We start from the raw sequence: 14,832 nt of genomic DNA on the forward strand, positions 1-14,832 counted from the left end.
AATCGATTCATAAAAAAATCGAGGTCTAATAAATCGATTTCTAAAAAATCGATTTTTTTCAAATTTGTATTTACAATGTAAATATAAATCCATTTTATGAAAAACAAAAATGATACCATAATAAACAATCTCTGGGATCTCTTATCAGTGAAATCAGGAATTTATTAGTTCAGGGAATTCGATAATTACAATTATTTTTATTACCATATCAAAATATCAGATCAGATATAAAAGAAGACATTTATTTTCTAAATGTATTTGTTACATTAAAAAGTTAAGAGAGTAGATAACAATAGCTTATAGTTCCCAGTGCTTCATTTCTAAGCTTTTTAAAAACAACAATTTGTCAAGTCTAATGGGATCCAAGCGGTTCCGCTCATCACTTGCGATGTTGCCGGCAATCGAAAAAAGGCGCTCACAGGGAACAGATGATCCTACGATACTCATATACATCACGGCTATTGAGTGAACATGGTGATAAATAGAGTTTTTTTGTTCTTGCCAATAAAGTATAGGATCATACTTTAGGTGCACAACTGCCTGTGATAAATAGTGTTTAAACTCTTCGTTTAAGCCTTGACTTTCCAGTGCAAGTGTATTACATGTAGAGAGTTGCTTTTTGACAAGCAACTTATGAAAATCCCAAATTCCTTTTTCTAAATCAGTCCCTTCTATTGCGTCGAATTCTTCACTATTATTTTGTGGAAGTTGTTGCTGTGATTGAATATCTAAAATTGAAGTATTTATTCTATTTATTGCTCGAGAACAGGCTACATGGTCAGTAAAATGAATTTTTATTCCGTAACAAACACTACATAGAAATAAATATTTATTTCCCTAATCACAGTATGTATATTACAACAATCAGCCAACCAAGGCATATATATAAACAAATGAATGAATAATAACAAGACAAAACAAAGACGCAATATCAATCAACAAAGTCAAAGATTATCAACGTAACTTTTTTTAATAAAGAGAAGCGACGAAAACTAAACATACCGCCATCTCGCGAGTTTTTAAGTAATTAAACATTTAACTGGCAATGCCGTAATATTGTGAGTACAATCAGCTAATTCTAAATATATATTTTTTTTTTACCAAAACAGAAAACATCGAAAGTCGATTTTCAAGGGTAAAATATCGATTCACTGAATCGATTTAGTACGACATATCGATTTAAAAAATCGATTTATTTGGTCCGAGAAATCGATTCTACGATTAATCGATTTAAGATCGCCATCCCTAATTTGTACTTTTGAATAAATTTGTTAAATACATAAGAAGAGAGCGAGTTGGCTAAAATATCTGGAACAGTCGAAGGTATTTCAGAGATTTCTGCTTCAATTTCAGCTATCAGTAAAAGTCTGTCGGTACTGTAACAACTAAATTTCAGCAACATATGTTAAATTTCAGCAACATATGTTCAATGTCAGCACCTCCATGCCCACAGTACGGGCATATAACATCTTCAATATTCTTCAATTAAACGCAAACTTTTTAGGTGAGTGGGCACACGGCAATGTCCAAATCTTAATCTGTTAATTACAGTTATCTGCTCCTGAGAGCTTAGTGTGGTGTTGGCATAGCGAGGTTCGGTGGGCGGCGTCTTTTTTATACCGGTATTCCAACCAAAGTTGCTTCAGTGAAACGGAGAATTCAGCATGGAAATCTGTAAATGGAACTTTAAGGAGTGCGGAGTGATCAATGTCAAGATTTCCAATGGTAGCCCGGTCAGCTTCTTCATTGCTCGTAATTCCGGAATGTGAAGGTACCCATTTGAATGTTATCAATATTTCTTTACGAACAATCTAGATTGATTCTTTAATGTCATACACAATATAGTATAAGTGAAATTTACTAGAATTGTTTTCTAAGCTACTATTTGTAGGTACTCATGGAATCAGTCAAAATTAACAGGTTATTTGTGTTTAACAACTCAAAATGCAACAGAACCTGAAAACTAGCATAACATTCAGCTGTAAAGATACGGCAGTTACTCTTTATCTTATAACATTTAGTTAATTTTATTTGAGATGGCAGGCAGATGCTACATTATGGTCAGTTTTACTACTATCTCTATATAAAGTATAAAAATTTGAATTTTCCAAATATTGCAATAGTTCTATCGGTGAGTCTGTCTTTGAGTACAAATTAGTATGTCATTATTAATGACTTCATATGGTATATAATATATAGGCCATTTCATTGAAGACTTATATGTACTTACAGTTAGTCTACTTGTTTCTAGACATCCCAAGAATAAAGGTTGAATAGGTACATGTTTCAGTTTTCATTGCTATGACTAGTGTTGAACACATAGCTCCTGAAATGATTCTAAGTGCTTTAATTTTGTATTACGTCTTCTTCTTTTTCTCCACCTTATCCCCCTAGGAAGGATCGGCAGAGTTAATTTTTCTCTTCCGTTCTCTCCTATCAGCCATCATTTGAACACTCACTCCTCTCTCTCATATTGTCATTCACACACCCCAGCCATGTCTTCTTCGGTCAACCTCTTCCCTCTACATTTGTGTTCGTATTATGTCTAGTTTTCTCAAAAGAGTTCATTTTTCATATTCATATAGGTTAATGAACTATAATCAAAGTAACTGCGAATAATACTTTTGTAGAGCATAGAAAAGGTTTGAGGATCAGAACCCCAATGGATACCAGCTAGTGATCTTAAGATATTGAGACCCTTTGAAGCATTTTTGATTATGTACTTAATATGATCTTCACATTTTAATCTTAGATCAAGCCACACACCTAGAAATTTATGTTTATCAACCCAAGGGGGAGGGCAGTTATTATACATAACTATACTTATACAAATTGAGTTTCAATTTATAAAAGTTATATAAATTTAAGAAAGTTTTATTTAACTTATGAACAGCAATATCAACATCCTTATTGATTGTGTATATTAACAGATCATCAGTACTTAAATTGAAGAAATTGACATAGATAAATATTTAGAAATTTGGTTGATATAAGTATGTAAATATTATAAAATAAAGGTGAGATGTAGCATCATGCATTGTGCCTTTGAAAACATACCTAGGACCATATCGCATGCCCAGAACATTACTGCACTTACTCAAAATAGCGTATTTTTCAGAATCGAAGAAAATCCTTTATTCCATGGTGTACAAAGATTATTGAATTATGTTTTAAATTCTGCATTTTTGTAAACTAATTCTTGTCTATATAATATTGTTCAGTTAGTATAAAACATTCTGTGAACGCAAAAAATTGTTTTTTTTTGACTTGATTCACTATTGTGGAACGACTAAAAGAAATAAAAAAAATATTATTTCGACTTATGTGCTTTTTAATGAATGATTCTGAAATAATGTACTGTTGTTTTGTTGATTTTTAGTGGGATACAATATACAATAATGAACTTTTAATTTTGTTCTAAGGAATAGCCTTGTTAAAAACAAAACAAAATAAAAAATATACAAAAGAAATAGTAAAACAAACTAGATCAACAACAACAAACCTACTATAAAATAGAGTAAATTAAAACATAGGATATTAACATGTACTTTTCGAGTCAGTATTACTATTCTAAGTTGAATGAAGTCTTGTAATAGGAATTAACATAATTAGAAGGGATTCTATTTTTTTCGATTAACTCCATAATATCTCTTTTTGTTTCCAGTCAGAGATTCTGTATATGCTTTAACCAACAGCGGAGAAAAGTCTTGATCTTTGTAGCGTCGTGAACGATTTCGGACACAGACTTTCTTAAAATCAGCCTCTTCATAAGATGTTTTGAAGAAGAAAAACAAAGGATGTTGTTTTTCAACGTGAAGTTGCTAATAAGTTGATTATTGTCTTTGTCTATATTGAAGTTGTTACCCCAAGATTCTTGAAGATCTTTTAGGTCATAAAAATCATCTTATGTAAGCTCTTTTAAAATATAAGGCATTCCTGGTTTTTGGCAGTGCATATTAAAGTAGCATATTGTTGTGGGCAATATTTTTTTTTTTCATACCCTAGCTGATGCTCTAGAGCAGAGCTCCCCAAACTTTTTTGTGTCGTAGACCCCTTGCCATGTTTTCCGTGTTGGGTAGACCCCCTACTTACCTGATATTGGTTTCCTGTAAATTTCTAACTGTAGTAAAGTTTAGTGTTAAAAACTTAAAGTAAAAACACATGTTAATTTTTATATTTATTAATTGAATTTTAATTAAAACTACTCAAAATGAAATTTTGTATCTGTTATGTAAAATATACGTAACATAATATAAACATAAAATAAACTACATATAAATAAAATAACATAAGCAATAAGTCAATATTTTTAGTGAGAAGGATGAACCTGATGCTTTAATAATAAATTATCAACATTTAGCGTCAATTTTGTAAGGGTTAATCTTAAATCTCCTCAGCTACTGATGTCTTGATATTATAAGATAGTATGAAGTAAGTAAATAGGTACTATCAGTGTATGTGTTGAGATCCACTATCGTGGACCCCCATATTTTTTTTCGCTGACGTAGACCCCTTGCTGGTTGTCATAGACCCCTTGGGGTCGATATAGACCACTTTGGGAATCACTGGTCTAGAGAGACCATGTCAGCGTCGCCGGGCTAGTATGTGGGCTCAAACCTGACGATGTTGCTAACACCAACCCTAGCAAGAGCCGTGCTTCGCAGAATCTACCACCGAACCGGAAACTCGACCCATTGAGAAGATCCGGCGAGAAACTCAGTGGGCTGTGTCTGTGGGTTAATATACTCCACATCAGTATCAGGAACAGTCTTCTCGACTATCATTTCAATGTATTTAAGTACACAACTTAATATCTCTACTGCACCACGTTTGGCTTCTGTTTTATCCCAGAAGAAACATACAACATCCTTTACGTTTAAGTCACGAACGGATATTGGAATTGATTGATCAATTCTTTAAATTAAATTCATAATACATTAAGAAAAAATCATAGGACAAAAAAATTAATAAATAATATACCTTCATCCCTGTTTCAGCCTGTCCTATAAATATGACAATTGGGACATGTGTACAGAAATAATACAAGTTAACAATTATAAGAAAATCAGCTTTATTTGAAAATTATGGTTAATTTTTTCATGAAGTCTTACTTATTTGTTGAAATTTATTCAGGCCGATGTCCGGACGGTTGTGATGCCCTAAGCCATGGATCATCCAATTGTCTATCGGATTTCTGTATTCCCAGCGCGGTGTTTTCACCTCCAGAGGATAATTCATCCTCGACTCTATTCAGGTAACCTCCTTGACCAATTTTCTCTCTTGGCCAACTCTTTGGCTTTGGATATATCAGTCAACTCGCATCTTTTCTCATGTACTTGTGTTGTGTTATGTCCACAAAAATAGTCTTAAAAATAAAAATATTATGAGCTTATTTTGTGTCATAAGGTATGAAACAATCACTCCAAAGTGTTTTTTCACATTTAGCACAAAAGGTTATAGGTTTCTTCTTACAACCTTGTCCCTGACAACGCTTCTGTTTGTCCATCTTTGTCATATAGTGACCAACATTATCAAATCTGACAGGTTGTAAAAGAACTTCTGAAGAACTGGGTGTCGGTTTACTTGCCTTTCAATTTTTTCATCCAAGCGAAACAAACCCTTTGTCTGAAATCTAGCAGAGGATGATCTCATCTTTATTTATCTGGTTGTAGATAAACCATGCATTCACAAGGGACATGTCTAAAACACGAATGACTAAAGGCTAACACCATTTTTTACCTCTAAAGCGGATTGAACATTTAGAAATCAGCCAATCATGGTAATCCCTCCCATATTTAATATATAAAATTCTCGTGTGACGGTGTGCGTGATTGAACTCGTCCGAAACGGCTCCACCGATTTTCGTGAATCTTAGCGTGCAAATGTGCCAGGGTGGAGAATCGGACAACATCTATTTTTCATCCCCCTCAATGTTAAGGGTGGTCCTCCACCCCTAATTTTTATTTTTTATTTTTTAGACAATTTTTTTTGTTTTTATTTTTTTATGATACAGCATACAAATATACATACAACCCTAAATTTTCACCCCTCTACGATCAACCCTTTTTTTTTATTTGTTAATTAAAAACTTAATTTTTTTTTGCAAGAACTTTGTTTTTATTTTTTCATGACTTAGAGTAAAAAAAATCATATTACTCTGAATTTTCACCCCTCTACGATCAACCCCTATTTTTTATTTGTTAATTATAAACTTTAATATTTTTGGCAAGATTTTAATTTTAATTTTTATTTTGTCATAAATTAAAATAAAAAATCTGATGTTACTCTCAATTTTTCATCCCTCTATGATCAACCCCTATTTTTAATTTGTTAATTATAAACTTTAATTTTGTTTGGCAAGAATTTTTATTTTTATTTTGTCATGGCTTTAATTTTACTGATATTTGATGGCAAATGGGGTATCATTGACAGGAGAAATAATTAAAAAAAATACATTTCAAAAAAGGTTTTATTATTTCAAAAAAACCAGGTGTTGCAGGACTGCAACATTGCATCAATCATGCTGAAAACTACCAAACAAAGTTAATAAGTGTGAAAATTTTTAAAACAGTTATTTTGCTTATTATAACACAAAGCAATCCCACATTTTTCGCAAATTGTTTGTATAGAGTATACCCCTTTGCAGCCTGGAAATTTGCACCTCATTCGTGTATCCACCCACACAGGCCAGTGACCGTATTGGTCCAACCTTACATCCTTTGGAGGAACGTGTTGAGTTGGGCCTTTCTTCTTTTTCTCCTGTATGAGACATTCAACATCACTCTTGCGCTTTGTACGACTAATTGTTTTATATTTGCATAACGTTTTGCTACAGCTACTCTAAAATCAAGAAGTCCTCTGCTTCCTATTGCTATTTTTTTTTTCCTTCTAACGACAGACTAAGGACGGAGGAGAAACCTCGCATTGCGAGCGGCTTACATTCACAACTGCTATCCTTGTACTGAACTGGATGTTTATTTTTCATGTGAGAAATCAAGTTAGTTGTATTGCCATAATTTTTGTAACTTTTTTTGCAAAACTTACAAATAACGGTTTTTTGTTTAATATGTACGAGTTTAAGACACTTGTGTTCAAGGGCTAAAAAAATTCTTGTACCAAACTTTTGTTCTCTTCTTTCTATTGCAAGCTGCTGGTTCTTGCTGTCACTCCGCCCATACATAAGGGGTGTTTCATTTAGAAGTTTTTTTTTTTAAATAAAATTTTTTTATTTTATAATTTTTATTATCAAACAAAAGAACCATTCTTCACAATAATTTTTTAAAGATAATTTCTTTCAAATGTTGTCCGCGACTACGCTTCACAACGTCCATTCTGTAATTCCAATTTTCAATGACGCGTATGAGTATTTCGAGGTATTTGGCCAGTAATCTTGGCGAGTAATATTGGCCTCCAATGCCTCAATTGTAGCCGGCTTATCTATGTAGACTTTGGACTTTACACAGCCCCAAAGGAAAAAGTCAAGAGGTGTGATGTCACATGATCTAGCCGGCCAATTTACTGGTCCAAAGCGTGAAATGAGCTGTTCGCCGAATCGCTCTCTCAGTAAAGCCATGGTTTCACGGGCTGTATGGCTAGTGGCGTCATCTTTTCGTCGAGACCACAGGCTTCAATTTCTGGTATCAAATAGTCTGTTATCATGGCGCGATAACGGTCACCATTCATATTAATGTTCCGGCCGGCCTCTATTTTGAAGAAATATGGACCGATTATTTCACCGGCCCATAAACCACACCAAATAGTTGTTTTTTCTGGATTTAATGGCAGCTCTTGAACCTCTTCGGGTTGTTCATCACCCCAAATACGGGCATTTTGTTTATTCACGAACCCATTAAGCAAAAAATGGGCCTCATCGGTGAACAATATTTTTGTCGAAAACAGTGGATCTTTTGCAAGCTTGTCAGGAGACCAGCTACTAAAACGGAAACGATTCGGAAGGTCAGTCGGCTTCAGTTCTTGTACTAATTGAATTTTGTAAGCTTTTAAAGAAAGATCCCTACGTAAAATACGCCAAGTTGTTGAATATGACAGGCCAAGTTATTAAGAACGGCGACGAATTGACAATTCACGGTCTTCGTGTACACTCTCCGCTACCGCCCCTATATTTCCTTCACTACGTGCTGGATGAGGTCTATTTGGTCGAGTATTATCCAGTAATGAAAATTGGGTCTCAAACTTACTGATGGTAGAGCGAACTGTGCGTTCGGTAGGCCGATTATGTGGACCATAAGATGCTCTAAGCGCCCGAAACACATTCCTCGTAGAACGCCCATTTTCGTAAAACAGTTGAACAATTTGTAGACGCTGTGCCGGGCTAAGTCGTTCCATTATGAATTGTCAAACACTACCGAACAAGAATGTTACTTCAGCTGACACGAGGCATGCGCAATTTGCAATTAAATCCCCACCACAAAAATTACCTCTAAATGAATCACTCTTTATATTATAATCATGAGCGACAGTTGGCCTCAATCTATTCCCACACTTGACAGATGCGAGACCATGGAAATGCCACCTGTCACCACCAATTGCCTGCTAGTCCGCAGTGTCCCCATGCAGTCAAAGCCGCGGACCTTAAGTTCTCCGGCCACTGCTGGAGAATTATAAAAATTTATGGTGAAGACAATTTAAAAGTCTGAGCACGAGAGCTGTTACTGTCCCAGAAATTGAATCGTCCTGTGAAGCCTAGGTGTCATGGCAAGCGTGAACTTCGAATCGCCATAGGTAACCACTCGGCGATTCGCACACATCATAGGTTATAATCTCAACTGTCGCTGACTTTTTAGGAATTACATGGTTTATATCGAGCCAGCCCTTCCACATTGTCAAACTCTCATCCACTGCTAAATTCTGTCCCAAATTTTCGGATTTTTTTGTTGTTTAAGTAGTCTATTACTGGCTGTATTTTATACAGCTTGACCCGGCGTCGTGTCAACGTTGCAAAGTCGCAATTTGAGTTATTATTAAAATGAAGGCATTTATAATAGGTTGGGGAAAAGTTTCATCGCATTTTTTAAGAAAATTCACAAAAATTTTTTATAATATTTACATTTAACTAAAGTATGTAGGTACCAATTTGTTCGCTAACTTTTTGCCATCCTGTAAGTAGGGACATGATCACATTGCTATAGAAATTTTGGGGCTTTTCATCAAAATACCGCGAGAATTGGTTTTGGCAGTCCTCTCGTGATGTTAACCCGACACTGCCTAAAGAATTCTGAAGAGGCCGAAACAGGTGGAAATCTGAAGGTGCAAGGTCAGGATTATACGGCGGATGCATTAACACCTCCCATCCAAGCTCTCTTAATTTTTGCTGAGTGGCTAAAGATGTGTGAGGTCTAGCGTTATCATGATGAATAACCACACTCCTTCTGTTGATTAATTCCGGCCGCTTTCTCTCAACTTCTGGCTTTAATCTCATCAGTTGTTCGCAGTAGAGTTCAGAATCGATGGTCCTGCCTGGTGGTAACAGCTCATAATGAATAACGCCCTTCTAATCCCACCACACACACAGCATGACCTTGTTGCGAGTTGACCCGGGTTTCGGCACAATCTGTGAAGCTTGACCGGCTTTTGACCACGACCTTTTTTCGCACGTTCTTATCATACGTGATCCCTTTTTATCAACTTATCAACAACTTATCAACTTTACAACTTTTAACAAGTTATCAACTTTTTCAAAAATTGTTCGGTTTCATTACGTCGTAATAAAGAATCAGAAATGAGTAATTTCTTTCAGTGAGCTTGTGAGGTACCCAAATTTCAAATGCGCCAAAACTGTTTAGTGGTCAATTCCCAGTTCTTCAACTACGTCGTAACTACTGATATGCCGACCTTGCTCCACTTTTACAAAAATGGCATCTATTTTATCCGTAATAGGGAGACCAGAGTGACGTGCATCTTTGACATCAAAATTTTACTGATTGAAAACGCCTTAACCAAATTTATGCTACTCTCACAGACACTGCACTAGGTCCATAAACATCGCAAATTTTTTTTCGCGGCTTGCGTTGCATTTTTGCCTTTTTTGTAGTATAATCTTTAAATGTATCGAATTTCGTCGTTAGATTTGAAGTGTTGTAAAATTAAATCACCCGCACAGCTTAAAACACTATCAGTTTATTGTCAAAAGAAAGCACAAACACAAAAAAGGCGAAAAGAGTGGAGATATGAGAAACGATAACATGAAGCGACAGTATATACTATTACAAACTTATAAGTATTTTATAAACACTGTTGTAAGCCAAAGTCATTCAAAAAGCGCAAGCGTCTCGCCTTAAATCGACCAGCTGACTAACTTTGGCGAGGACCGATACCAAGTGTGTCTAGATGTACATTTATTTTGTATTTGCAGTCACTATATAAAAATCGTTTGTCCGTTCAACATACAATTATTTATTAAAATTTAAATCTATTTGTATAATGTAATAATGTAAATGTAATAATAATGATAATATTACGTAACAAATAATTTTTAAGATGCTACAGATTCACTCATCATGACAGTAAAAAAAAAACACACACATTTTCCTAATTTGAATTTGGAATTATCTGCTTTAAAATTTAAACTTTTAATGATACCAAAATCACCCAGATACAAATAGTATAGCGAAAGATATTTTATTACAAGTTCATACATATTACAGGGTGGGCCATAAAGTTGAGCGGATTATAAAAAATAATATAAAAAAACTACAAAGCTCAGGAAAGAAAAAATATAATTACAATAAAGATTACAAATGGGAATTTTATTTTTTAAAAATAACATCGCTGAGATGTGTGCCATCTACACCTACACATTCTTCCAATCTAGCCCTCAAATTCGTGAAAACTCGCTGGCACATCGCTCGTGGGATATCGGACATTTCCTTGCGAATAATGTCTTTGAGCTGGACAATTGTCGTCGGTTTATTGGCGTAAACGCGACTCTTGAGGTACCCCCACAGAAAAAAATCCAGTGGCGTGAGATCTGGGCTCCGGGGAGGTCATGGAATGTCCCCTCGACGCGATATCAGTTTTCCATTAAACATTTCGTTAACAACTGCCAAAGACTCATTGGATGTATGGGATGTCGCGCCATCTTGTTGAAACCAAATCCTGCTGTTATAGGCTTCAAAATTATGCAGTTGTGGAAAGAAAAAGGTACGTAACATTGCTGTGTAGCGATCAGAATTTACTGTTATTGCCTGGCCTCGCTCATTTTCGAAGAAATGGGGTCCGATGATTCTATGAGCCGACATGGCCGCCCAAACCGTAACTTTAAGCGAATGCAAAGGTCTTTGATGTTTCAATTGGGGATTTTCTTCGGCCCAATACCGACAATTTTGCTTATTGACAAATCCACTTAAATGAAAATGAGCTTCATCCGAGAAGAGGATATTGTTCAAACTTTGAAAACGCTCTAACATTGTTTCGGCAAATGCACGACGTAAATGGTGGTCATTTGGTTTCAATTCCTGTACTAATTGGAGTTTATATGGGTGTAATTTAAGATCTTTTGGTCAAAATACGCCTTAATGATGATCTTGATATGGCGAGCTCAGCTGATCTCTTTCGGGACGACTGCTGGGGATCGCGTCGTACAGACACCGCGACTTCGCTTACATTCTCCTCCGTTCTTATAGACCTTGGACGCCCCGCAGGTTTTTCATTTAATGTCGAACCCGAAGACTCAAACTTTCTGACCCACGATCTGATCACACTTTCACTCGGACATTGGTTTAAATCATGTGAATTAAACTTAGAACGAAATAAACGCCGCGCAATAGTGCCCGAATCGTCATTTTTGTAATACGCTTTCACACAAAACGCTGCTCACCGGTAAAACGCTCCATAGCAACTGAATTTCCGAGAACCAAGGAACCTATCCCCACTACCCGCACCCCGCTCCCGCGTTTCTGTCGCGAGTAATGTGATTTTGAAATTCGCACGCCTTTCTGGCACACCCTGTATAATGCGAAAAAACCTCTCCCCAACCTATTATGTCATCTCTGCGGAGAAACCTGGGGTTGAGAATATATTTTGGGAGATCGACCAATGCTCCACCAAGCGGCTTTTGACTACCATTCTATAGCCAAAACTATTGCAAGATACGTATAAGCTTCATTTATATTCTTATCTTGCCAAGAAGTAATCCGGCTTCTGGGATGGATCGTCCCACTCTACAACATGACCGTTGCCAGCTGCTGTGCGTAAGTGTTGGTTTCCGTGACTATCACTTCCATAATATTACGATGACATATGGCATTAAATGCATCGTATGAAACATCACGAAAGAAACCGTAGGGCCACTAATTTGGTTGAAATATTCTCGCCGCAATGAGGTTCGATATGAGATATTAACATCTTTCTTCGATTCAAAATGAAATTTATTACTTGGCTTTATCGTCGTTAAAGGAAGCGTTGGCGAAGAGGGTGCGCAAGTGTTGGTTTCCGTGACTATCCCTTCCATAATATTACGATGACATATGGCATTAAATGCATCGTATGAAACATCACGAAAGACACCGTAGGGCCACTAATTTGGGTGAAATATTCTCGCCTCAATGAGGTTCGATTTGAGACATTAACAACTGTCTTCGATTCAAAATGAAATTTATTACTTGGCTTCATTGTCGTTAAAGGAGGCGTTGGCGAAGTGGGCTTCGGCGAAGAGGGCATTGGCGAGGCGGGCATCGGCGAGGCGGGCGGTGGGGCAGAAACAGTTGGTCGAGGAGGTTGAGAAGGCCATTCTGAACTGATGTTCAGATTGCCTTCTTCAACAACCTCATGGGGAGTAGTGTGATATGTGGGCTATGTAAAGGAAACAAGTGTTTTGGTCGACGGTCGTTTATTTACTGACTTACTGCCTAATACAAAATACATTGTGTTACCTACACTACAACTAAAGTAACGTGTTACACACTACACAAGTCTAAAATATGTATTGGCATTAAAAGAAATATATCAATCTTAAAAGAAATTGTCGAAACACAGTAATAAATATTGTTACTAGCAGTAATACGTTTCGGTTTGAAGGGTGGGGCAGCCGTTTTAACTATGTGTGTGGTCTTAAGGTGGGTGGCGGCATTTACTTTGTAAATGTGTATGTGCTCCGTTAACCACTTAAAGGCAGGAGGTCCGTGAGCTCGTCCACCCATCTATACATATAATAAATAAAAAAACCTAACAACAATGTATCATAATTTAAGTTTTAGTTTTAAAGAGGTAATTACGGTTCAGAGGCCGAAGGTCTGGCTTGGTGACGAATACCACCACGTGTGCGAACGCTTCTACCGCCACCACGACCACCCCTAGCTCGGCCACGGGATGCAACAAGTTGACTGCTTTTGACTTTTTCATTCATCCCATTTAGAAAATTGGTTGAATTCATGTCATCATGGTAATCAGAAGACTTTGATTGAGATTTAAAGATAGGTAAAGCACTACTAATAAAACCATTTTCTGTAACAGCATTAGGGATGTTCATGTAAAAACAAAATCGTTTTTTTTTTTGTCGTTATAATATATCGAAGTGTTCTATCGATACTTTACGTTATATCGTACAAATATATCGATATGTTCGATATATCGTAAGTGATTTGTATTTAACTAGTCTAAAATAATGAATTAGACAGGGTTCAGGTTAATATAAGTAAAATAGAGTGCAGAAATAAATCAACTTTATTTATTTATAAATTCCAATACTTTAACTCTAGACCTTGCAAATACAAAATTTTATTTAATCTTTTGGCTTGCAGTCTACTTCTCTGCTGAGTTAAAACCTGTGCGATTTTTGTGAAAAGTCTCTCAGATGGAACAGAGCCAGCCACCATTGTTAAATATTTAAATGCTGCATTATATAACCAATTCCGCTGGACCAGTTTATGGTGATCGCTCCAGAGACTATAATCCGATGATAGATTAATTTTGTCAGAATTGTGCAAAACAGATTCCGTAGTTGTACATAATTCATCCTGCTGAGTGTTTTTATTATATCTTCAATTTTACTAATGGCATTTGCGCAGGCCAACGGATATTTAAAATGAAATTTTTTGAACCTCTGGTCCTAATATTGTAGCAATAGCCAATGATGATACTATTACGTGTTCGATAGCACTGTTAATCTCGGTAAGAGTGCTTTTATGTACTTACTTGATTAAAGGTTCTTCAATTACTAGGTTTTTCAGTTTTGATATCATGCAGTGCACTAATGGAATGACTTTCGCACCAGAACAATATTTATCGATAATATTTCTGTTCGATCCGAACCCAGCGCCCTCGTGGCAGCCTAGGGCTCCGGAAACCAGCACGAGGTGCGCGTCGAACATGTGCCGCGATTCGCGGCGCCGTATGTACTATTTTAACAAAATATCATGCAATCACTCACCGGAACCGATGACTTCGTCTTCTCACGCCGTATCACTTAGGGAGAAGGGTATAGGGCAGGAATGGATAAGGATTAGCGATGATACAATACTTTAGCGTAGATCGTCAATATATGCAGGTACCGTCCCGTTCGAGAAGCAAGACAAAGTGACAGATGTCAAATCGCGAAGGCACCGTCAAATCGCGACCCGTGTTGCCGTGGTAAAAATTCAAAAACTAATGGATTGGTTTCAAACAGTCACCCGCCCGGACAGGTCCCCTACCTGTCCCTAATCAACTGGCAGCTGGGACAACGTTGTGACCGCTCGTTTGAGAACCGAGTCCCCGACCAGAACCTCTGCAGACCGAGGGGTCCCATCCTTACCGGGAAACAGATTAACAATGCGCCCCCTACGCCAACGCAGTGGCGGCAGGTTAGCATCCTTAACCAACACAAGGTGACCGACG

The 14,832-nt window shown here is 36.6% G+C and overlaps 1 long non-coding RNA gene and 1 other non-coding gene across 3 annotated transcripts; both read left to right on the forward strand.

The window, feature by feature from the left end:
• The first annotated feature begins 1,243 nt into the window (after window positions 1-1,243).
• LOC134201302 (uncharacterized) lies at window positions 1,244-3,982 on the forward strand. Of its 2 annotated transcripts, none has more exons than XR_009976535.1 (3): window positions 1,244-1,323; window positions 1,417-1,771; window positions 3,665-3,982. It is a non-coding gene; the product is annotated as an uncharacterized LOC134201302 (long non-coding RNA). The 2 variants fall into 2 exon arrangements; XR_009976534.1 differs by having other exon boundaries at window positions 1,552-1,771.
• An 8,156-nt stretch (window positions 3,983-12,138) lies between these two features.
• Mir2845 (microRNA mir-2845) lies at window positions 12,139-12,222 on the forward strand. Its single transcript, NR_107456.1, has one exon. It is a non-coding gene; the product is annotated as a microRNA mir-2845 (primary transcript).
• Window positions 12,223-14,832: the final 2,610 nt, after the last annotated feature.

Source organism: Bombyx mori, chromosome 24 (genome assembly GCF_030269925.1).
Source record: "Bombyx mori chromosome 24, ASM3026992v2".
Classification (NCBI taxonomy): domain Eukaryota; kingdom Metazoa; phylum Arthropoda; class Insecta; order Lepidoptera; family Bombycidae; genus Bombyx; species Bombyx mori.